At 40.8% G+C, this 23,495-nt stretch overlaps 1 protein-coding gene across 1 annotated transcript in view; it reads left to right on the top strand.

Annotated features, from left to right (window-relative positions):
* Positions 1-5,304: 5,304 nt before the first annotated feature.
* The window catches only part of LOC126249763 (serine proteinase stubble-like), a 398,895-nt gene continuing 380,704 nt past the window's right edge, over positions 5,305-23,495 (top strand). The window contains exon 1 of the mRNA XM_049951453.1: positions 5,305-5,397. The gene's annotated coding sequence lies outside the window, so the exon portion shown is untranslated. The remainder of the gene's footprint in view (positions 5,398-23,495) is intronic.

Below are 23,495 nucleotides of genomic sequence, written 5' to 3' on the forward strand. Positions count from 1 at the left end.
CACTTTCCTTATTATTTTCTAAACAAACTTCATTTTCACTGATAATAGATTCCAAAATCTTCCTTCTTATTAGTAGATTTACTTAAGATTTCTTTTATACAAATTGGTACCAATACATTGTCTGCGCTCTTAATATCTTCACATGAACCAACTTCGCATTCAGAGTTTCTTTCAGCTGCAACACCATTGTCAATAACTTCAACATAAATAATGCCATCTAATTTTTCTTGTGTACATATATCATCAAATACATCATCCTTCACAGCACTATCTTTACCAAAATCATCATCAAAATAATCTGTGGGTGATGCCTCTGCATGCACATCTACTACTAAGTGTTCAACATCTGAAGATACACTACTGAAATCGCTACCTGTTTCATTATCTGAGTCAGGTGTTATTTCCTCATTTTGGCTACCAATTTCTACTAATATAGATACCTCATTATCCTTACCTTCATCAGAAAACAAGCTAGTGATACCATACATATCATAAGTTCTGTCTACATAAGGTGTTAATGTGTCATCAATTAATGCTAAGTCATGTTCATTAAGTTCAAACTGTGGTCCAGCTTGAGTATGTGCATTATTAAATTCACTCAACATGTGATCCCAAACGTGTTGCTTATAAATAGCATCATCTAAGTAGTAGTCCCTATTTACATTACATTTATGATTGCTTTTACGTTTCTGTCTCTTTAACATCCTATTTGCCTCGTTTGTGCCATAACTATTCATCTCAAATTGACAGGCTCCCAACGAGGTGGTTACCTGTTTCACTGGTTGGAATTTCTGTTGTGAAGCTGGCTACTGTTTCTCTGTTCTTGATGGTTTTCGTGTCTGTTGTAACTACTGTTTTGGTTACCACGCCAGTTATTATTTCTGTGTCCATTGTATTGTTGTGACCCCCCATTCCTATTGTGTGTGTTTCTGAAGTTTTGATTGTACTGTCTGTCATCATTCTGCCATGCACGGTCAATTTTGTCTACATAACGTAAAAATTCGTCAACACTGTCATCTGGTCCATATACAAGTCCCCACTGAAAACGGTGTGGTAGGCGCCGTTTCAGTGCGTCAATCTGTATCAGTTCGTCCGAAGGTTTGCTCAAATGTGACAATGTCCCTAATTGTTTTTCACAAAATTCTCGCATGCTAATTGCAAGACATGTGTGATATTTGCTACCGTTAGGAAATTCAGATTTTATTCTTGCCAATTTGTTTTCCGACCAAAACTTTGCCAAGAATTGGCGTTCAAATCGGCAAAAGACGTAGTATTTGTATTAATGTTTTGCTTCGCCCATGTAAGGGCTTCACCATCCAAAAAACGTTTCGCAAATTTAACTTTAGCACACTCTGGCATGTTAGATTGGAAACTGTCTTTGCACTGATGCACAAAGTCAACCGGATGCAATTTCGCATCACCTGGGTAACATTTTAAACTAACATTGTTACAATTATGCACAAACATCTTGTTCAAATGGCTCTGAGCACTATGGGACTCAACTGCTGAGGTTATTAGTCCCCTAGAACTTAGAACTAGTTAAACCTAACTAACCTAAGGACATCACAAACATCCATGCCCGAGGCAGGATTCGAACCTGCGACCGTAGCGGTCTTGCGGTTCCAGACTGCAGCGCCTTTAACCGCACGGCCACTTCGGCCGGCTCAAACATCTGGTTTGAATCAAAATTGGGCATTATATTATTTTGCAATTTTGAAACTTCAGAGCTGACTGTTTGCAGTTCTATTGTTACACTTTCTACTTTCTCGTCAATACGAGATATCTTATCAGAAACAACTTCAGAATTTAATTTCAATCTTTCCCCTACCAATTCTTTTTCTGAAACAATGAGTTCCTGCAACATTTTTAACTCGTCTTTTCGGTTCACTAATTCATTTAAAACGACTACTACCGTGTTTTTGACACGTTCGTTAACTAATTCAATGCTTTTGTTTGTTTCTTTAAATTCGGAGATTGTGAAAGCCTCCAAACAGTCAACTTTGGTTTCTACACTTTCTATGTCACATGCAACAATTTGTACTTTGTTATTTGTTGCATTGATTTCTTCTCTCAATGATTTTAAATTATGGTCCAGCTTTTCTGTGACCTCTTTAATGTTGCTACCTAATTGGTTATTTTGAGTTACCAATTGTTCTAGTTTATTATTCAACAGTTAAGATATCTGATCAATTAAATTCGGTTGCTGATTTGCTCCCGAAAAACCATGAAAAGGCGAACAACTACTGCTCGCGTAATTTGCTTCACTGTTAAAGTGTACATTTGGAGTTAAAGCATGAAATTGACGGCCTGACCGCGTGCTCATGCCTATTTGATTTAACTGAGTTTCGCTCATTTTGATCAAAGTGGCTAGACACTATACAAAACACTTTCCTGCCTATCAGGTGAAATTGTCACATTCGCGATGTCATTCCAGAATATCACTTTTGCTCCTGGCGACGTCCGTGGCGCAGTCTGCAACGTACAAGATTATGGTTCCTGCCTCTTGTACACGGAATTCATGCGAGTCGTCCTCTGCACAGTCTTCCACTTGATCCCAGCTCCTCCACCACATTGAGATGTATATATTTTCCCACCTCCGCGTTGCAAATGTTTTGACTTTTGAGTGAAATGCCCAGTCGATGTGTTGTTGTTTTCACGTCAATTCTATCAACAGTGAGAGTTGTTTAGTTCTCGAGGTGTTGTGAAATTCCTGGATTCGTCTCGTCGCTGTGCAGCCTATGAAAAGGATTTCGGAAGACTCCCAAATAAATTCCAAAGTACAGTGCAGTTTTAACACCAATATATTTCCAGGACTCTGGTGTCCGAGCCTGGTGAACTGTACCGGTTACATCACATGTACCCAAAGCTGACATCAAACGACACAGAGTTCACAACAATCAACAAACGAGTGAGCCTACAATACATTTGCTCGCAACCCTAGCCAAAAAACGAGTGCCCCAAGGCGACTGCGTGACCTCTATTTATACTTTTGTTAACAATTACCTACAATGAAAATTACAATTTTATGTAAAATCACAATTAAAAGTTAAACCGAATATGAGATACACATTGCTAAAAATTTACAATCTCAGTGCTGAACAAGGTGAATCTATTTTCAACTTATTTACGAGCTAGTATAACATTTTCTGACTAATTATGTTACAGGTAACAATTACATTTCTAAATTTGTTTATAACAAATCAACTAGTGCCTGAATTTTAGTGCTAACATATATCAGAGATTCAATTAACATGCTTTATTTATATGTTATATTTAAATTGTTGTAGTAATTTTATAATGATAGGTTTACTGGTACATCCTGACCATGTGCTACATTTCTTTCGATAAGTTACAGTATTAATTTCACATTTATATTGTGTTTTTCACATAAGAACAATGTTAATCAGCAAAGCATCATTTTCGAATTATATGTATACTGAAACAGTGGTTATTTTTGTATGTAATTTGGAAACAGGTCACTTTACAATCAGGCAATTAGGACTGGTGTTTATCTTTAATGCTCTCCGAGGGGTTCTTATAGGTAGCAATGAGATACAGTAATATTTCAGTAGACACATCTCATATTAATGTCTGATACGTGTCTGGATAGTTCTCATTGTTGTTGTTGTGGTCTTCAGTCCTGAGACTGGTTTGATGCAGCTCTCCATGCTACTCTATCCTGTGCAAGCTTCTTCATCTCCCAGTACTTGATGCCTCAGAACATGTCCTACCAACCGATCTCTTCTTCTAGTCAAGTTGTGCCACAAACTCCTCTTCTCCCCAATTCTATTCAATACCTCCTCATTAGTTATGTGATCTACCCATCTAATCTTCAGCATTCTTCTGTAGCACCACATTTAGAAGGCCTCTATTCTCTTCTTGTCCAAACTATTTATCATCCATGTTTCACTTCCATTCATGGCTACACTCCATACAAATACTTTCAGAAACGACTTCCTGACACCTAAATCTATACTCGATGTTAGCAAATTTCTCTTCTTCAGAAACGCTTTCCTTGGCATTGCCAGTGTACATTTTATATCCTCTCTACTTCGACCATCATCAGTTATTTTGCTACCCAAATAGGAAAACTAACTTACTACTTTAAGTGTCTCATTTCCTAATCTGATTCCCTCAGCATCACCCGATTTAATTCGACTACATTCCATTATCTTCGTTTTGCTTTTGTTGACGTTCATCTTATATCCTCCTTTCAAGACACAGTCCATTCCGTTCAGCTGCTCTTCCAGGTCTTTTGCTATCTCTGACAGAATTACAATGTCGTCGGCGAACCTCAAACTATTTATTTCTTCTCCATGGATTTCAATTCCTACTCCGAATTTTTCTTTTGTTTCCTTTACTGCTTGGTCAATATACAGATTGAATAGCATCGGGGATAGGCTACAACCCTATCTCACTCCCATCCCAACCACTGCTTCCCTCATACCCCTCGACTCTTATAACTGCAATCTGGTTTCTGTACAAATTCTAAATATCCTTTCGCTCCCTGTATTTTACCGCTGCCACCCTCAGAATTTGAAAGAGAGTAGTCCAGTCAACATTTTCAAAAGTTTTCTCTAAGTCTACAAATGCTAGAAACGTAGGTTTGGCTTTCCTTAATCTATTTTCTAAGATAAGTCGTAGGGTCAGTATCGCCTCACGTGTTCCAATATTTCTACGGAATCCAAACTGATCTTTCCCGAGGTCGGCTTCTACCAGTTTTTCCATTAGTCTGTTTCGATTAGATAATGTAAATAACACTTAATTGCTGTAACTTACACCAGCAATGGAGGGTCACATGGCTACCTGATACTGGTTTTACACCATCTGCAGCACTTCAGAGGGACCAATTTGCTATTTTACGGGTATGACTAATATTTTACCCACTAAGACTTTCGCAATGACCTTCCGGTCGTCTGGATGGTGCACAGCATCAGATCAGAGCTGGAACTGCTGGATGCAGCTATTGATGATAGCTAGCGTGTTAGGAGCTACCGCTTTCGAATCCTCTAACACGGTTCTTCTCTCGCTCTTTGAAACATAGAGAGAGAGAGAGAGAGAGAGCGCTGAAAGTAGCTTCGGTTGTCTGTACCTATTCCTTCGTGTGATATTCCGATGCGTGCGGGCCAAGGTGAGCCTTTTGTGGGGTGGCCCGGGGGCTGTGGGTGATGGGCAGCGGCGGGTGAGCAGGTCACGCAGCAGGGCAGCAGGGCGGTAACTGTTCCGGTAACGGTGCCCCCTCCAACTTTCCCTGACCGCAGCGTCCCAGGCGGCTGGCGCGGGCGGCAGCAGTGGGCGCCGCGTCCCACCACGTGTTCCCGGGCTCCTGCGCTCCCGTGCTCCTGCCACAGCTGCCGCCGCCTCCGCGCTCTCTTGGCTCGCCCCAGACACACACAGGTAAGCGCCAGCTGACACACTGTTTACGTCTCGCGCGACCTGCCAACCCTCAGTACAGTGCGTAGTATTTCAGTTTTCATAGAAAGGAAGGCTTTCTGTGTCATCAACCCAGCAACCGTTTCTTATTAATATCGATGCAGATTTTGTCCCTGATTACCGAAAACTGAGTTAACGCATTTTCAGAATCAGTGTCCATCTCCATTCAGTTTTCGAATCGGGTAGCATCCGCAGTTATTCATTTAACTTTGTATACCGGTGTGACTTATAGTAGGTCATACCGCAGTATTCGTACAGGTGATTTTCAATGCATATTTCATGAGCTAAACCATGATTTTTAACGATCGTTTATTTACGTAATGTGTTTTGGAGCTGATCTTCTATACGAGGTTTTTACTCACAAAATATCGCTCTTAAAACTAACAGTTATAATGAATGATTCCTACTTTATCATATTAGAATTATTGAAACTTTTTAATTAAATACGGTATGAAAAATACTTCTTATTTAAACCCCTGGTGCGACGTAAGAGAGGGCCTGAATGACCTACCTGATCGGCTTAAATAAATAAAACAATTTAACAATGAAATGAAATGCTGTGAGGCTAGCGCCTCCCGTCGGCTAGACCGGTCACTTTGTACAAGACATTTCAGCTGACTCCACTGCGGCGAATCGCGTGTAGATGAGGATACAGACAACACAGCACCGAGTCTCCGAGCAGGAAATCTTCGATCCAGCAGAGACAGCGGACAGTATCAAAATACACTGATCATACAATGAGGGCTTTCACGAGCGGATGTCTTAGTCGCTGGTGAGACTGTCGGGCTGTATGGTCGTGGTCTAAGAAACTTCTCTGTTCGCGACGTTCCGTCCAGAGCTGCGCTGGACGTCTTAGTGGGACTGCTTGTTCCAAGAAATACTAAGAAGAATCAAGAGTCCCTCTCAAGATGTCCAGAGCAGCTCAGGACGAAACGTTACGAGCGGAAGAGTTTCATGGCCCACGATCATGCAACCCGGAAGACTCACCACCAGCTGACAATACACTGCCAAATTAATAACTATAATGTCACATATAGGAAAATATTTATTATTCGTGTCATTGATATGGGCTGCATCAGAATTAATACCGAAAACTGACATGCGTGAAAGTGTATGATAAAAAAGAACCGAAGCAAGCAATGCTCCACTATCTTATTTATTTATTTTTTATTTATTTAGTTATTGTTCCTTGGGACCAAATTAAGGAGAAGTCTCCATGGTCATGGAACGAGTCAGTACATGAAACTATAACACGATACTAGAAACAGATAAAATGAAATATAAGAAACATATTCAGGCGACAAGTCGTAAGTTTAAATAAAGAAAATCAACAATGTAACACTGGAATTTGCTTAATTTTTCAGCTCTTCCAGTAGCTCCTCGTCAGAATAGGAGTGAGCCATGAGGAAACTCTTCAGTTTAGACTTAAAAGTGTTTGAGCTACTGCTAAGATTTTTGAGTTCTTGTGGTAGCTTATTGAAAATGGATGCAGCAGAATACTGCACTCCTTTCTGCACAAGAGTCAAGGAAGTGCATTCCACATGCAGATTCGATTTCTGCCTAGTATTAACTGAGTGAAAGCTGCTAACTCTTGGGAATAAGCTAATATTGATAACAACAAACACCATTAAAGAAAATATATACTGTGAGGGCAATGTCAGAATTCCCAGACTATTGAGTAGGGGTCGACAAGAGGTTCTCGACCTTACACCACATATAGCTCGAACAGCCCGTTTTTGAACCAAAAATACCCTTTTTGAATCAGAGCAATTACCCCAAAAAATAATACCATACGACATAAGCGTATGAAAATATGCGAAGTAGACTACTTTTCGTGTTGAACTGTCACTTATTTCAGATACTGTTCTAATGGTAAATAAAGCAGCATTTAGTTTCTGAACAAGGTCCTGAACATGGGCTTTCCACAACAGCTTACCATCTATCTGAACGCCTAGGAACTTGAACTGTTCCGTCTCCCTTATAATATGCCCATTCTGTCTGATCAAAATATCTGTTCTTGTTGAATTGTGAGTTAGAAACTGTAAAACCTGAGTCTTACTGTGATTTAGCATCATATTATTTTCCACAAGCCACGAACTTATTTCATGAACTACATTATTTGATAATGTTTCAATATTACACACAAGATCCATCACTTCCAAGCTGATGTCATCAGCAAACAGAAATATTTTTGAATCACCTGTAATACTAGAAGGCATATCATTTATATAAATAAGAAACAGCAGTGGCCCCAGCACCGACCCTTGGGTCCTACTTTATCACATTAGAATTATTGAAATTTCTTAAGTAAATATGGTATGAAAAATACTGCATATTTAAACCCCCGTTGCGATCTAAGAGAGGGTCTGAATTACCTACCTGATCGGCTTAAATAAATAAAACAATTTAACAATGAAATGAAATGCTATGTGGCCAGCGCCTCCCGTCGGGTAGACCGGCCACCTGGTACAAGTCATTTTAGCTGACGTCACTGCGGCGACTCCCGTGTAGATGAGGATGAAGACAACACAGCACAGAGTCTCTTAGCGGAGAAAATCTCCGATCTAGCCGAGAATCGAACGCGGACCCCTCACATAGCTTTCTGCCATGCTGGGTGGACAGTGTCAAAATACACCGATGATACAATGAGGGTTTTCACGACTGGATGTCTTAGTCGCTGGTGAGACTGTCGGGTTGTTTGGTCGTGGTGCAAGAAACTTCTCCGTTCGCGACGTTCCGTCCAGAGCTGCGCTGGACGTCTCAGTGGGACTGCTTGTTCCAAGAAAGACTAAGCGGAATCAAGAGTCCCTCTCAAGATGTCCAGCGCAGCTCTGGACGAAACGTTATGAGCGGAAGAGTTCCATATCCCACGATCATGCAACCAGCTGACAGTAAACTGCCAAATTAATAACTATAATGTCACATATAGGAAAATATTTATTATTCGTGTCTTTGCTATAGGGTGCATCATAATTAATACCGAAAACTGACATGTGTGAAAGTGTATGATAAAAGAGAACCAAAGCAAGCAAAGCTCCACGATCTGGCCCTGATGCGCCAAGAGATATAGAACGATCTCCATGTCATCCTCTGCCAACGGTGTCATTGGATGCGGTATGGGGGGGGGGGGGGGCGTTGTTGGCGTTTGACGTTCTTGACCGTGGAGCCGCTACTTCTCAGTCAAGTAGCTCCAGCAGACTGAGTCCACCCCATACCAGTCCTCTCACCAAGGAAGTGCAGGGATTCCAGTCCGGGTCGTCCGCGTAGCAGTCAGACACGTTGATCACTGAACTACGGAGGCAGACGAAAGTGTATAACAGAAGCAAAAAGTCTCAGTAAACGAGGCGTTTGTCAGATAATTCCGAATGTGATGATACGAGCTGTCGCTCACTTCACTATGAAATATTGTCCTAATTAGTACTAATGTATTTGAAATGAAATTTAATTGGTCTTAAGTTTCACCCATGGGAATGTGGTACATGTATGATGAGGCTCCAGGACATTTTACAGCCTATGCAAGATGACATCTTACGCGTCAATATGGTCCAAGATGGGATATATACAAGCAGGGCTTGTACCTTGTCCTCAAAGATCATGTGACCTTAGTCCTCTGGATATTTGTCTGGAGTTGTATTTAAAGTGGAGTGTACAGTGCTCCCATTGATATGGTTGAAGAATTGAAGCAGTAAAATGGACAGTCTTGTCTAGATTTATGACATGATCCAGCAATTCAAAGAATTCGCTACTCACTGCAGAGGCATGTGTAGCACTGCATCCGAATCAGAGGAGGAAACGTGGATCTTCTCCTTAGGCAGGTATCGGCGTATGTAATTCAAAACATGTAAAGTGTGGAAGCATTATTTTACTTTTCGTTGAGGTAGACCATGGGTGAAATGTGAGCACAATTAGCTGGGTCTTAGTCGAAATGTTTACATTAGTACTAAGACAATATTTCTTATTGAAGTCAGTGGCAAATCACAACCACACGCACGCAATTATCTCACAGATAATGGATCCATGTTTACCGAAACGTTTTTGTTCCTACAAGGGTTATTCGGGAAGTAAGGAACGATTGGTCACGAAATGTAAACCACAGTGAAAATCAGATGAAGTTTTGCACAGGTTTGTTGGGCACTGTCTCTAGTATGCCTGTCGATCGCATTACGTCGCTCTTTTTAGTTCTGAGCCCACAGGGAGCACATAAAGATACCTAGAACAATAGTGTCTCCCGCCAAGTACGAGGGCCTGGTGAGAAATTTCGCCTGAAGCTATGCAGCCAACGTTACATAACTGTTGTGCGTTTTCTTCTTCAAGACAATTCTCAGCCGCATTCTGCAGGGGCAATGAAAATGCTCCTGCGTCACTTTCAATTGGAAATGTTTGATTACCCACAATACAACCCGTAATTCGCTCCCTCCGAGTTTCATCTCTGCTCACATGAACAGACAACATTTTGCCACAGACAACACGCTGTAGGCCAGCGTAGAGAATTGGCGGAAAGCACTGGCGACTGCCTTCTATAATGAGGGTGTTCGAAAGTTGGTACAACACTACGACAAACGTCTCGGTCGGATCGGCGACTATGGAGATAAGTAGCTGGAAGTTGTAGCTAACTATTGCAATTAAAACAGTTTTGATTTTCACTGTGGTTTCCATTTCGCGACCTGCCGTTCCTTACTTTCCGAATAGCCCTCGTATTAGCACATACTTTCACTCATGCCCAGTTTCGCTATTAATTCTGGTGCAGCCTATATAACACTGATTATCTAATTAGCATGATTATTACGATGGCGTGCTGAAACATAAAGCCTTAGAATTGTTTACGTAAAAACTCGTAAAGCTTATTAAATAAAACAAACGTTATTAACATTCTGCATCTTTTTTCTTCGTGTCGAGTCGACTTTGTTGATACCGTCATTGTAGAAATTTTGACTTTGTTGATGGAGCCACTGCTTCATCTCTGCCTGTACCGCTTCATGTCTCTCAAAGTGAAGCTCTGGAAGGTGTTTTTTTAGTTGTGGCAAAAAATGAAAATCGGATGGGGCCAAGTCGGGACTGTATGGAGGATGATCGATGACAGTGAAACCAAGGCGTCCGATTGTTGCAGATGTCGGAGCGCTCCTGTGTGGTCTAGCATTGCATGGTGAATGAGAGGTGCTCCATATGCTGTCATATTTTTCGAATCCGAAATTCGATTACAGCACGCTGTTTTTTACGCACCGATATAGTTACGTTACACACCGCCATGTTACAAACTACAAATCGGAGATCTCAAGGGACAGAGGGCTGCAAATATGTTGACACGAAGAATGAAGATGTAGAATGTTAATAAAGTTAGTCTTACTTAAAAAGCTTAAAGAGCTTTCACATAAAAAATTCAAAGGTATTACTTTGAAGCATGCCGTCGTAGCAGATGTTTCACAGACTTATACTGCACATGCGGTCGCAGTATTACGTGTATGACTTGTTAGTGTCTTGGTTTACACGGATTGTGTTGGGTAGCTTAGGTAATTTCGCCACTTATCGTCAGTTGTGTAATCACTGCTGTGTAATGAAATGCTGATCTTATTCTTTTATGAATGTGTCTTGTACACAGTACTTACACAGGTCGGGATGACGTAACTGCACGAACGAATGTAAAACCATCGCAATATTGTTTTCGGTGATGTCGAATTTCACCCTTGAAAGTAATGTTACTATTGACTGATTCTTCTGATGCAAATTGCCTTAAAGAACAAAAGATGCTGTGACAGTGAAGGTTTGAGAAAACAGTTGAATTTGCTGAAATGCAAATAGTGCTACATGTTTTAAACAGCAGGTTAGGAGAGTTTCAGAACAATCAAGCGGTCGTCCACATCTATATCTACTTATACACTTGGCAAGCGTCTTTACGGTGTGTGGTGGAGGGTACTTCTGCTATCACTGTCGTTTCCCTCCTTCCCTGTCCCATTTGAGAATGATGCGTGGGAAGAACGACTAACGGTAGGCCACCGTGTGGATTCTATGAGGACTTGCTGAAAAGTAATGCCTTCGAATTTTTTATTGTGGTCTCAACATCGGTTGAGGTAGTAAATGTCATGCATATTAATCGGTCGACTTTCCCGCTACGTTGACGCAAGTTGCAACCGTCTGCCGCTCCAGGGCTTCGAATTGTAGCGTGTAACGTGGCGGTGTGTAACGTAGTTATGTCGGTACGTGAGAGACCCTCAGAAAACTGAAACCGTGGATTCGATGAGTTCGTCCACACAGGAAGCATCTTCTCCTTCAGCACAGTGCCAGACCACACACGAGCGCTGCGACGTCGGGAACAACCCGGCGCCTTGGCTTCACTGTTACTCCATAGAGTACCCACTTGGCCCCATCCGATTTTCGTCTGTTTCCAAAACTTAAAGAACTCCTCCGAGGGGCTCACTTTGATAGTGATGAATCGGTGCAAGCAGCGGTGAGGTTGTGACTCCATCAACAAAGTCAAAAATTCTACAGTGACGGTGTCAACAAACTGGTCTGTCATCGGGAGAAATGTGTTCGTCGCCACGGTGGTTATGTTGAGAAATAAATATGTAGACATGAAGAATAAAGGTGTAGAAAGAGAATAAAGTTCGTTTTATGTAAAGAGTTTTACGAGTTTTCACCTAAAAAAATCGGAGGCATTACTTTTCAGCACGTTCTCGTAATTCTCTGAGTTCCGGATCGTGATCATTTCACGAGATGTGCATGGAAGCAAGTAATACGTTGCTTGACTCTTCTTGGCCATAGGATCTCGGAAGTTTAACAGTAATCCTCTCTGTGATACACGACTCCTCGCATGCAGCCTTTTCAGATGAAATTTGATGAGCATCTCCGTGATGCTCTCGCGCTTACTAAACGAACCCCTGAGGAAACGCCCTGCTCTTCTTTGGATGATCTCTATCTCTCGTATTAATTATACTTGGTAAGGTAACCAGATTAACGACGAAGACTGAAGGATCACTGGAACGAATGTTTTGTACGTCATTTCTCTTGTGGATGAACTGCATTTCCCTATGTTTCTTCCAACAAATCTCAGACCGACTTTGTGTTCCCTCAGCGTTGTGTAGTCTTTCCACTTTAAAGCGCTCCATCGTTTACGCATGCATATTTTACGGTTGTTACTGTTTTCAGTGATTTATCACATATGGTATAGGACTTAATGGTAATAAATGACTGCCACAGGCAATTCACAATGCGGATGAACTATAAAGTCTTTCCGACTAGTTAGGCGCAGTATGTTACATTTATTTACGTCGGGAGACTGCTGCCAGCTCCTTCACCAAGTTTCGATTCTGTATATGATAAAGGTTGGTTTGGACAGAAAAACGCATCACTATGCATCACTAGTAAGGTGGAACGTATACAGTGAGCGAGACCTGGATGAAATTCCGTGGGGTGTGATTTTTACGCGGTTTTCCACGCTCATCCAAGCAAATCACAATCTCGTTCTCAATACACGCTTCTGCAGCAACAAACAAACGTTTGAAGGAAGAAAATAAAAATCTTGCGAAACAGTTGGTCCGACCCCTATGTTCTTTTCCTAACGATTAATATTAACAACTAGCAAAGTGTCTAATAAAAAACAGATCATTCTTCCATATTCACAAAACTAGAAGTTATTTAGAATCTATTCTTATTATACAGACGATTGAAATCTCTTCTGTTATAAAGACAAACAAAACAACTCCTCAATAAAAGTTTAACAAGTAAAATAAGCTGCAACTGCTGTTGAAACTTCCTGGCAGATTAAAACTGTGTGCCCGACCGAGACTCGAACTCGGGACCTTTGCCTTTCGCGGGCAAGTGCTCTACCATCTGAGCTACCGAAGCACGACTCACGCCCGCTACTCACAGCTTTAATTCTGCCAGTATCTCGTCTCCTACCTTCCAACTGTTGTTGCTCACATGACTTACGTAAGAATGGGGATGTACCCTGTACCTCACTCAAGAAGCTGCAATCTGATCACGAGTAAGCCTGCACAGTCTTGACATTACGGCTAGATCTGCCAGTCGAGCAGTTATGTTAATTTGTCGTGACATGTTGCTGCGTGAAATTTATTGCCTCTGTAACACATTTTTAAGAAAGTGAGTTTACATTTCCACACTGCCTAGCCAAAAAATTTAAACACCCGGAAGGAGAGGAGGAAACGAAATGAAAATTCACAGATTGAAATGATGTGAGATGTTATTTCAGTGACTGCAAAATCGTGTGAAATTTACAAAGAACTTAAGAGCATAAGTCCACGTATCAGCATGACGTTTCACTCCCTCTAGCCTGGATGCGCGCACTGATTCGGTTGTAACTGACTGTATCAGATCAGCTATCCTCCATACATATAACAAATTAAAGTCACCTACCGCGTTTTTTTGTCTATACGTGAAGGCTAATGTCAAGAACTACTGGAGGGATTTTGATATGGTTTTCACTAATAGATAGACTGATTCATCAGGATGGTTTGTGTACATCACTACATATTATAGACAAGTGGATCACTAATGATGATTTTATGCCCGACCACGGAGTTGCACTACAATAATCGGGAATTTGGTAGTTGCGATGTGGGTTCTTGCATTATGCAATTGGTACAACGAATGTTACCGAGAACAGCATATCTGCGGCATCATAGGCTCACAAGAGGTTTTCCAACATATCCAAACTGTTGATAAATAGCTACGAGCATTTACTGCGTAAGTACAGTGGGCGTCGGGAATAAATACAAATTTTTGAATGACTGGTTCTATCGAGAAAACGAAAACTTTTACAAATATTATGTCATCATGTCTTATAACCTTTTCATTAGTCACGAGTGTGAAATCTTTACCACGCATAATTACGGAATGTGTAAATTTCCAAGTATCCAACACTTAGACGTCTTCATGAGGAGCTGCGAGTAATTTTTTTAGACCCTTAGATTTCATCATCGTATGGATGCCACCCAGATAGCAGATGTCAGATCTTGTTGACTATTAATACCTGAGGTCACCCGCCGTGGGTGTTAAGGCGCCGCTTCCTGGACGGGGGAATCCCCCCGACGGATTAACGACGAGGCTCGGTGTGCCGGTCAGCTTAGATGAGGTTTCTAGGCGCTTTCCCACATCCAGTTAGGTGAATACCGTGCTAGTACCAAAGTCCCGCCTCAGACAGTTCGCAAACATTTAGAAAACTTTCGCACTCTTTCACATGAACCACACGACACGCAGCAATGGGGTTAACGATGTGTCTACAGGAAGATATCCGGCCACCGTTTACATTAACCATGCCAAATCTGTTAATAACATGCCGACCCTGCGTAGATGCGAGACAAAGGCACAAAAAAAAAGAAGATTGTTAAGTCCTGAGGCCGATTTATAGAACTGACCATGGCCGGCCGGTGTGACCACGCGGTTAAAGGCGTTACAGTCTGGAACCGCGCGACCGCTACGGTCGCAGGTTCGAATCCTGCCTCGGGCATGGATGTGTGTGATGTCCTTAGGTTAGTTAGGTTTAAGTAGTTCTAAGTTCTAGGGGACTGATGACCTGAGATGTTAAGTCCCATAGTGCTCAGAGCCTTTTGAACCATTTTTGAACTGACCATGGCCCTTCTTTTTTAAGTACGTTTATTTCACACCACCGTCGTGGGTGTTTCGTTTAAAGTAGCAACTTCCGTCTCCGGTGGATAGGTCGGTAGGCGAGTATCTAGCCTTCCTTAGATCGAAAAAACACTTCCATTTATTAAAGTTTCAGAGGCTTTAAATTTCAGTAAATTCCTTGTTACGGTGAAACAGAAAGTTGGATGTCGCATCACGATACTGGCCCTAGTGTACCTGAGGTCATTATCCAATTCGTGTTCAAAGAGCGCCGTATTGCCGGCGAGTTATTACTGGCTAGCTACAGTACAGAGTGCAAGGGCATCTGAGATCATTACTGACAACGTAAGACAACTAATTAATTCATAAAAATATTGAGTAGGAAAATACATCTTTAATTTGGTTGATCATCTTTCACTGCATTCATATCACACCGAGAAAACAGCTGAAATCAGATTATAACAACATGTGAATTGCTTGCTATAACTCATTTCATATTGACCAGTATTGCATAAAGAAGAAAATTTTCTAAAATCTACGGAGGCTATAGCGCAAAATTACTGAGGTCATTTTTCCGTCAATTTTACTTCTTCGTCTTTCTCATCAGTAACAATTCGGACGCTGTAAGGATTCAGTTTCGCCGAGAGTACGCTAAAGGTATTCCATCGTTCTTCTAGAGTCTGCAGCTCATATGAGAGGACGTGTCGTTGATTTTGAATCTGAAAAGAAGATCAGCCACAATTAAATTTGAACACATGGAAAATTTGTTTTCGAGCTATCTCAGACTTCTGCTTTCATCGTAAAGTCACACGAACTCGCACGAGTGATATTAACGAACGTCTGATAAAATTTGGTTCAAGATTCCGCTTTATTTTTTCAAAGTTCTTAGAAACATATTTAGTGTAATCTATTTTTACAAGGAAAAGATCATATTGAACATTAAAAAGAGTGCATTAGGTCAAGATTTTTTACCATACTATGTACGGTGTCGCCTAGCATGCGCACTAAAGTCATCATTTTACATCATAGAGCCATTATTTAACGCTTCTGCACATTGGCGCTGACTTGAAGTTGAATATTTGTGCGGTATTCTCAAAAATACCTTGAAACGTTATGCAGATAATTTGTAATCTTCTGGGTTTGCTGCGTAATAAATGCCTTTCATGGACATAATTAATTTGTATAACTAGTTACGCTGGGCCGGCCTGTGTGGCCGAGAGGTTCTAGACGCGTCAGTCCAGAACCGCGCCTCTGCTATGGTCGCAGGTTCGAATCCTGTCTCGAGCATGGATGTGTGTGATGTCCTTAGGTTAGTTAGGTTTAAGTAGTTCTAAGCATAGGGGACTGATGACCAGAAATGTTAAGTCCCATAGTGCTTAGAACCATTTGAACAATTTTTTAGTTACGCGTTAGTTATTTTTATTTTAGCTATAGGCCTATTTCAGCTACACACCCATCATTAGGTCATTTGTAATAGAATATCTTATAAATTTTGGTACATCGGTTTACTACAGGTGAATTAATTAAGAATATTATGATTTTACATACATTTTAAAGTACTGACTTTCATGCAATATCGTTGTTTCTGTTGCTGTCTATTTGTTACTGATCGTATTTTACGTTAATGTAGCAATACTAATGAGTTTTGTAGTGTGTTCTCACTTTTCTTTTAGTAATGGTCAGAAATAAATCTCAGTCTCTAGTTGACATTTAGTGACAGCAGTTTTGATAGATGGTCAGTGATTTAGTTATTTCTGATGCTGTCTCGTTTTTTACGGATTATTTTCTTTCATTGTTCTTCTAGTAGTAACCAGTTGTGTGCTATGCACTGACATTGCATTAATAATGGTCAGAAATAAACTTAATTTACAGTTGAAATTTTGTGACAGCACTAACGTAATTGTCAATAAGCTGATGTACCATGCAAAATCGCAGATCATCCGACACACTTCTGTCACTAAATGTCAACTGTAGACTAAGATTTGTTTATTACCACTACTAAAAGAAATGTCAGAAAATACTAAAAAACTGGTAATTATTACTACATTAACGTAAAATGTAATCAGTAGCATATAGACAGCAACAGGAACAACAATACTACATGGAAGTCAGGACTTCAAAACGTATGTGAAATCATATTATTCTGAAGTAATTCACATATAATACAACAAATGTATCAAAATTTATAATATATTCCATTACAGATAACCAGATGATGGCTGTATAGCGGAAATAGGCCTGTAGTTCAAAGGAAAATAATATTCATAGTAGCATAACTGGTTATACAAGTTTATTATGTTTTGCAGATATTTAACGGATTGACCTAGAAGTCTCTACATGTCTTGGAATATAATTACACTACTGCACTGTAATGTATTACACAGAACTACCAGTAACGAATTACGAAATTTAGTGATAAGTAAATATGTCAACAAAGTTCTAGAAGATCACTGATCGGACTGCAAGTTTAAAAAAAAAATGGTTCAAATGGCTCTGAGCACTAAGGGACTTAACAGCTGAGGTCATCAGTCCCCTAGACTTAGAACTACTTAAACCTTACTAACCTAAGGACATCACACACATCCATGCCCAAGGCAGGATTCGAACATGCGACCGTAGCAGCACCGGCCGCGGTGGTCATGCGGTTCTAGGCGCTCAGTCCGGAACCGCGCGACTGCTACGGTCGCAGGTTCGAATCCTGCCTCGGGCATGGATGTGTGTGATGTCCTTAGGTTAGTTAGGTTTAAGTAGTTCTAAGTTCTAGGGGACTGATGACCACAGATGTTAAGTCCCATAGTGCTCAGAGCCATTTGAACCATTTGAACCGTAGCAGCAGCGCGGTTCCGGACTGAAGCGCCTAGAACCGCTCGGCCCCCTCTTTTCCTAAAAGACGGCCCTTACTGTCTCGTTTCGTGAACTGTTCCTGCTTTTCCTTGATGCGTGTTTGTTTCAACTGCCAACAGTTTCGTATGGCTTTTTGTATCGTGGTATTGTGACATGTTGTTTTAAAACCTAACTCACTGCCAAAGCAGGTCGGCAATGTTCCCGTTTACCACCAAAATAACATAAAATCAACGCATCGCGGTATGGATGTAGGACGAAAGGAGGGGACGGAGAAAGGAGAGCTACGTGTTTCACTTGCATATGTCACTGTCGAGCTCACCAATAGAGTAAAACTAACAACGTGAGTGAACAGAAAATCCAAACGGTAGAAAATTTATGACTTTCAGCCTCAAATTTGTCGGCTCCAAATTTTATCGCCCTATACGGGCAGCTACCTCGCCTCTGCAGTAGAGTCGGTCTTGGAATTTCCTATTTCTAATTTGTGTTGGATAGCCATAGCATATAAACAGAATGGGTGAAGAAACTGATCACGAGGATGTAACATCAAGTGAGGAGCCGTGGTGATATTGAGATTTTAATCTTAAATACATGTTGGTAAAAAACATAAATTTTCTGTGAAACTTTTGGTTATGTTTCATTTGTCAGATACTCACGCTTTAACTGTCAACTGAAGAATATTTGTTAGTTTAGAAAGCAAAATTTGCAGTTGAGATGAAGCCGACTGATGACATAGTAAAACGTAAAATAAAAGTTTAAATTTCCGAAAGAAACCTTTCGAATGCTGCTTAAATGATGATGTTTTTGATGCTTGCCAATGCTGTCATCGGCATACTTCGAAAAATTTTTGACTTTGTGGAAAGGAATCGGCAACATATTTATTTTGAATGTGTTAAGCAATATGAATAGGAAATCTAGCAACATGTTCGCCACGCATTTCAGTTTTGCAACATCGCGCACTGGCGGCGCGATTCTAGTTCACGCTCTCCGCATTGTTGACGACTCACTTCCGGTGAATGCTCGTAAGCATTGCGAGTTTCCTCCCATTTGTATCCCAATGCAAGCTGTTCTCTTCATTTTATTTCTGACGTTAACCTGGTTACGAGCGTATTTCTCGTCAGTAAAGCGTCCCCACTGAAAGTCCTCCAGTAAGACTATGTTTGTTATCTTCAGTCCCTGGAATATTTATAGCGTCGTTCTCAGTGCATTCTGGCATCAGTATGGAACTCTATTTCAGCGTTGCTTAGGTGATACAAGAAAAATAAAAAATTGGTTTTGCACAAGGTCAAAGTAATAAATGATGGGAAATCTCAAAAACGGTGAATTTCTAGTTATTCAGATACCAATTTGTAATTTTGCTGTTATAGTTCGCACATTACGTATCAAAAATGTTTGGCTTATGATAAGAGCGACCTGCGTCGTAAGGGCTGAAAGCAGGCGCTCCGTATAGAAGAAATGACAGTACACATTTCAGTCAGCAACTTTCCTTTTTTCTTCTCAATCTTCTTACATTAAAATTTCCTTAATTCAGTCACAGATGCGAAATGGTGAGTGGAGTAAGAACATAGAAGTCATCAGATTCATAGAGTAACAAAACATTCACCCAGTGAACTGACGCAACGGTTAAGACTGTATTTGTGTTCAGAAGAAATGAAGTTCAGATCCTCGTCTGGGAATCCTGATTCAAATTTCTTTGATCTGTTAAATCACCCGTGTGAATTCTTTGAATGGCTGAACGAGCAAGACTCCGTCCGATGTCCTTGCCAATTATTGTCCAAATTTTCTTCTGTAACCACTTCGACATCGAAGCGATCGTAGTCCCCGAACATTTCATCTATTTGATGTCCCGATATGATGCCGTGCTCTGCACTACAAGTAGGCATATAAAGCTCTAAGCAACAACTGCAGAAGGCCACAGAACATATCATCATTTCAGTTAAATCGATCATGTTGAAAAACAGAATGGTAAAAGGAAGAAGGATGGAAGATTATGGTGTGCCATTCCGATGACGCCATTAAAGACGAAACAAAGCTCGCATAGGGGAAAGATGAGCAAGGAAATTGGCTGTCTGCTTTTCAAAGGAACTATTCCGGAATTCGCTTTAATCGATTTAGGATAACCGTGGAAAGCTAAATCTGGACGTCCGAGAGGGAATTTCAACCCTGCTCTTCCCGAATGCCAGTCTAATACATTTACTACTGCTCCAACTCATTTCCGCATTCTATGATTTCTTTACCTCGGCAATCAGCATACTCATTTCTGATAGAGGACAACTGACGAAGTACGAAAGCGTACAGGGCAATCATTCGGCCTACTACCTGTGCAGGTAACTGCAAAAGTTACTGATTTAAACAACGCTGGCAAGGTTACATTGTGATAGCTAAGCGTGCGACAATCGAAATCACGGAAACAGAGACTCGTCAGTCATCGACGCGAGACCGTTATTACTGGCCGTCGAAAATTGATGAAGAAAAGTGTAACCGCTTACACAGGACAGGCCTTATACAGGTCATTCCAGGAGGAATGGTTAATATTCAGAAACATTACAGGAACGATTATCCGAAGCAAAAACGTCTAGTAAACGTAGGCTCTGAAATGAATACTTTAAGAGCTACGAGCACGTTTCATCTTCGATACTGGGAAGCAAATCTCTTGTACCGCAAGCTCTTTGCATTCCATATTCTGAGAGGTGGCAGTATGGACCAAAACAAGAAAAATGTCCAGTAAATATGGCACAAAACTGCGTACCTTAAGAGTTATAAGCACTTGTTCATCTTCGCTACTGTGAAACATATCCCTTCTACTCAACAAGGACACATACCTCTTAATGTATGCATTTTAGAGCCCATGTTTACTACACTTTTTGCTTAGAATGATTGTTTTGTTACATCCCTGAATACTGACCATTATCCTTGGCCGGCCTCGGTGGCCGAGCGGTTCTAGGCGCTTCAATCCGGAACCGCGTGACTGCTGCGGTCGCAGGTTCGTTTCCTGCCTCGGGGCGTGGATGTGTGTGATGTCGTTAGGTTAGTTAGGTTTACATAGTTCTAAGTTCTCGGGGACTGATGACCTCAGATGTTAAGTCCCATAGTGCTCAGAGCCATTTAGCCATTATCCTTGGGATACCCTCTACACCTAAGTGCTACAGAAGTATTTGCAAGTTGGAGATTCACCCACTTTATTAATTAGAATTTGTGTCAGTCCGTGCCCAATTGAGAGAGTGAAGTGTAAGGTAGTGAAATACACACCAGTGATCGTTGCGAATGGGACTTCACAGCGTGTGACCCGTACGTGGTTCTTGGTCGAGTGTGATACTTCGTCAGGTGTCACTGCGGTGATCACGGAGAAACACTGATTTTCTAACATTATTTAGCTTTCGTAACTTCGGATAAGTAACTGAGAACGGCTGAATCGAAACGGGAGAAAAAGAGTTAAGATAAAACTAAACGAGAAGAAGGTATAGAGTGGTGGGTCACATCCGGAGGCATCAAAGGATAATTAATTTGCTAACTGAAAGAAGTGTGGGATAAAAATTGTGGAGAGATACAAAGACTAGATTATAGTAAGTAGGTTCAAATGGATGCAGGGTGTAGTACTTAGGCAGAGATGGAGAGACTTGCTCAGGACAGACTAGTATGCAGAGGCTTCAGGTTAAGGACGACAACAACAACAACAACAACAACAACAACAATAGCTCTCTACGTCCCACTCGCCTCCTACCCGAACCAAGGACCGAGTCGCAGTGGGGTGGCTTGTGTGCTTCAACGATATTTATAGTCATACAATTGATGGAACCACAAAAGAGGGTTATATATGCAAAGGCCAGAATAACATAATTATGGTTCCTGAAGAGGAGCAGCAACCTTTTCAGTAGTTGCAGGAGGAACAGCCTGAATGACCAACTGATCTGGCCACTGTCGAGAACGGTTTTGGTGATACGGAATCTCTTGCCTGACTCCTCTTTCCATTCAGAATTTCTTGCTGTTATTGTGAAATTTAATGGAAGCTTTAACTCTGTTACACGGTGTCTAAGGAAAAGCTACAGCCAAACCACGAAAGCACATACTACATATACAGAAAAGTCCAGAGAGAACGCAGGCTATTACATCTATTCCCGTAACCAACAAGTTTGAGACACTGTCTTTCTGAAATTGGAACACAGCCAACGAGACACATTGCACCTACTGGGAACTCTGCACGGGGAGAGGCTAATACAGAGGGGTGGGAGTATGTTATACGTCGTGTGACCTCAATGACCTATACAGCTGTGTCAAAAAAAGTATATAAATTTAAAATAGTAAATTAAAGTTAGGTCGAGGATTGTACTCTAAAAGCAACAGCCGTTCTGTTTACTCTTCATCTAGGGGGCTAGGGGTGGGGGGGATGGAGAGGGGGGTAGGAGGGGTTAGCTGCATTCGTCATGTCAGTTCACAGCTACATATAAGATGCAATTAAATAGCTGTATAACGTTATAACCTGTATTATGTTAAGGCGTTAGGATTGTGATGAGCAAACTACTAAAAATCACTATTATTTGTGTTAATATCTCTGAATTTTATTTAAAGAAAATTTTTTACACATTACCACAAAATAGTTGTTCGTAAAGCGAGTCTAAACAGTTATCATTTAGCCATTGTTATTGAAGTTCAGCGCCCAGTGTGCTTAAAAGAAGCTGAAGTCTGTAAGTTGACTCGAGAGCCCCCGTATTGCGTACTCACCACAGTAAAATCTGTAAGTCTTGAACGCTGACGCTAAAAATGAATCAAATTTCGTTAAACTAGAAAATAAATGTAAATCCCCAGGTGTGGCTAATTCACTACAAATTACAAATTTTTGATCAGTTTTCATTCGAGAAAAATTGGCAGTGTTCGTAAACCCACGAAATATTTTCAGTGTCCGAACGGTGACTCAACGCCGAAAAATTTACAATTGTTGAAAGATCATACACCTCAGCTCTACGTTCAGTCTTAAACGCGCCCACAAACTGACGTGAATGCCACTTCGTTTATGGTCCCAAACTAAAGGTCCCGTTTCAGCCTCTGACTGGACGTATGTAGCTGCAAGATGGACTGTATTTATTTATTTGTTTAAGCACCTATTTCATCAAATCATTGACAGAGGGTAAGGCTTATTTTTTACGTAAATACATAATTTTAAATGCGAGTTGCATTACAGTAAAAATAATTAAATACCAAAAATATTTTCTGTATGTTATACAATTCAATAAAGCAGTACATCATAATAAATTACAATAATAATACAGTCTGAAATACATAGTGCAATAGATACCAAAAGCCAATTTAGACACACGAAAAGAGAGGGGGATGTATTTGCTACCATATATTCACTTATAGTACATTAGCATCTATTTTGCAAATGTGTTTGTAGAGCCATTTTGTGCTTTTGTGTTTGTTCTGTTGTCATGATATGTTGGCAAAAGTATATAGTAAAACTTTTTCCCAATTTACAGTGTTCCATTTAGCCTGAGAGTTATGTTTGCATACTCACTGTGAAGATACAATTTTTGTTTGGTAAATGGACTGCTTCATTTGTACACACGTTTTTAGCCTGTGAAATATACTTTATGTTAGTAACCACTTCAAGAATGCACAGGCATAGAAGTATCTGGAGTGTCTTAAACAAG

The sequence above is a fragment of the Schistocerca nitens genome, chromosome 3 (assembly GCF_023898315.1).
Source record: "Schistocerca nitens isolate TAMUIC-IGC-003100 chromosome 3, iqSchNite1.1, whole genome shotgun sequence".
Taxonomy (NCBI): Eukaryota; Metazoa; Arthropoda; class Insecta; order Orthoptera; family Acrididae; genus Schistocerca; species Schistocerca nitens.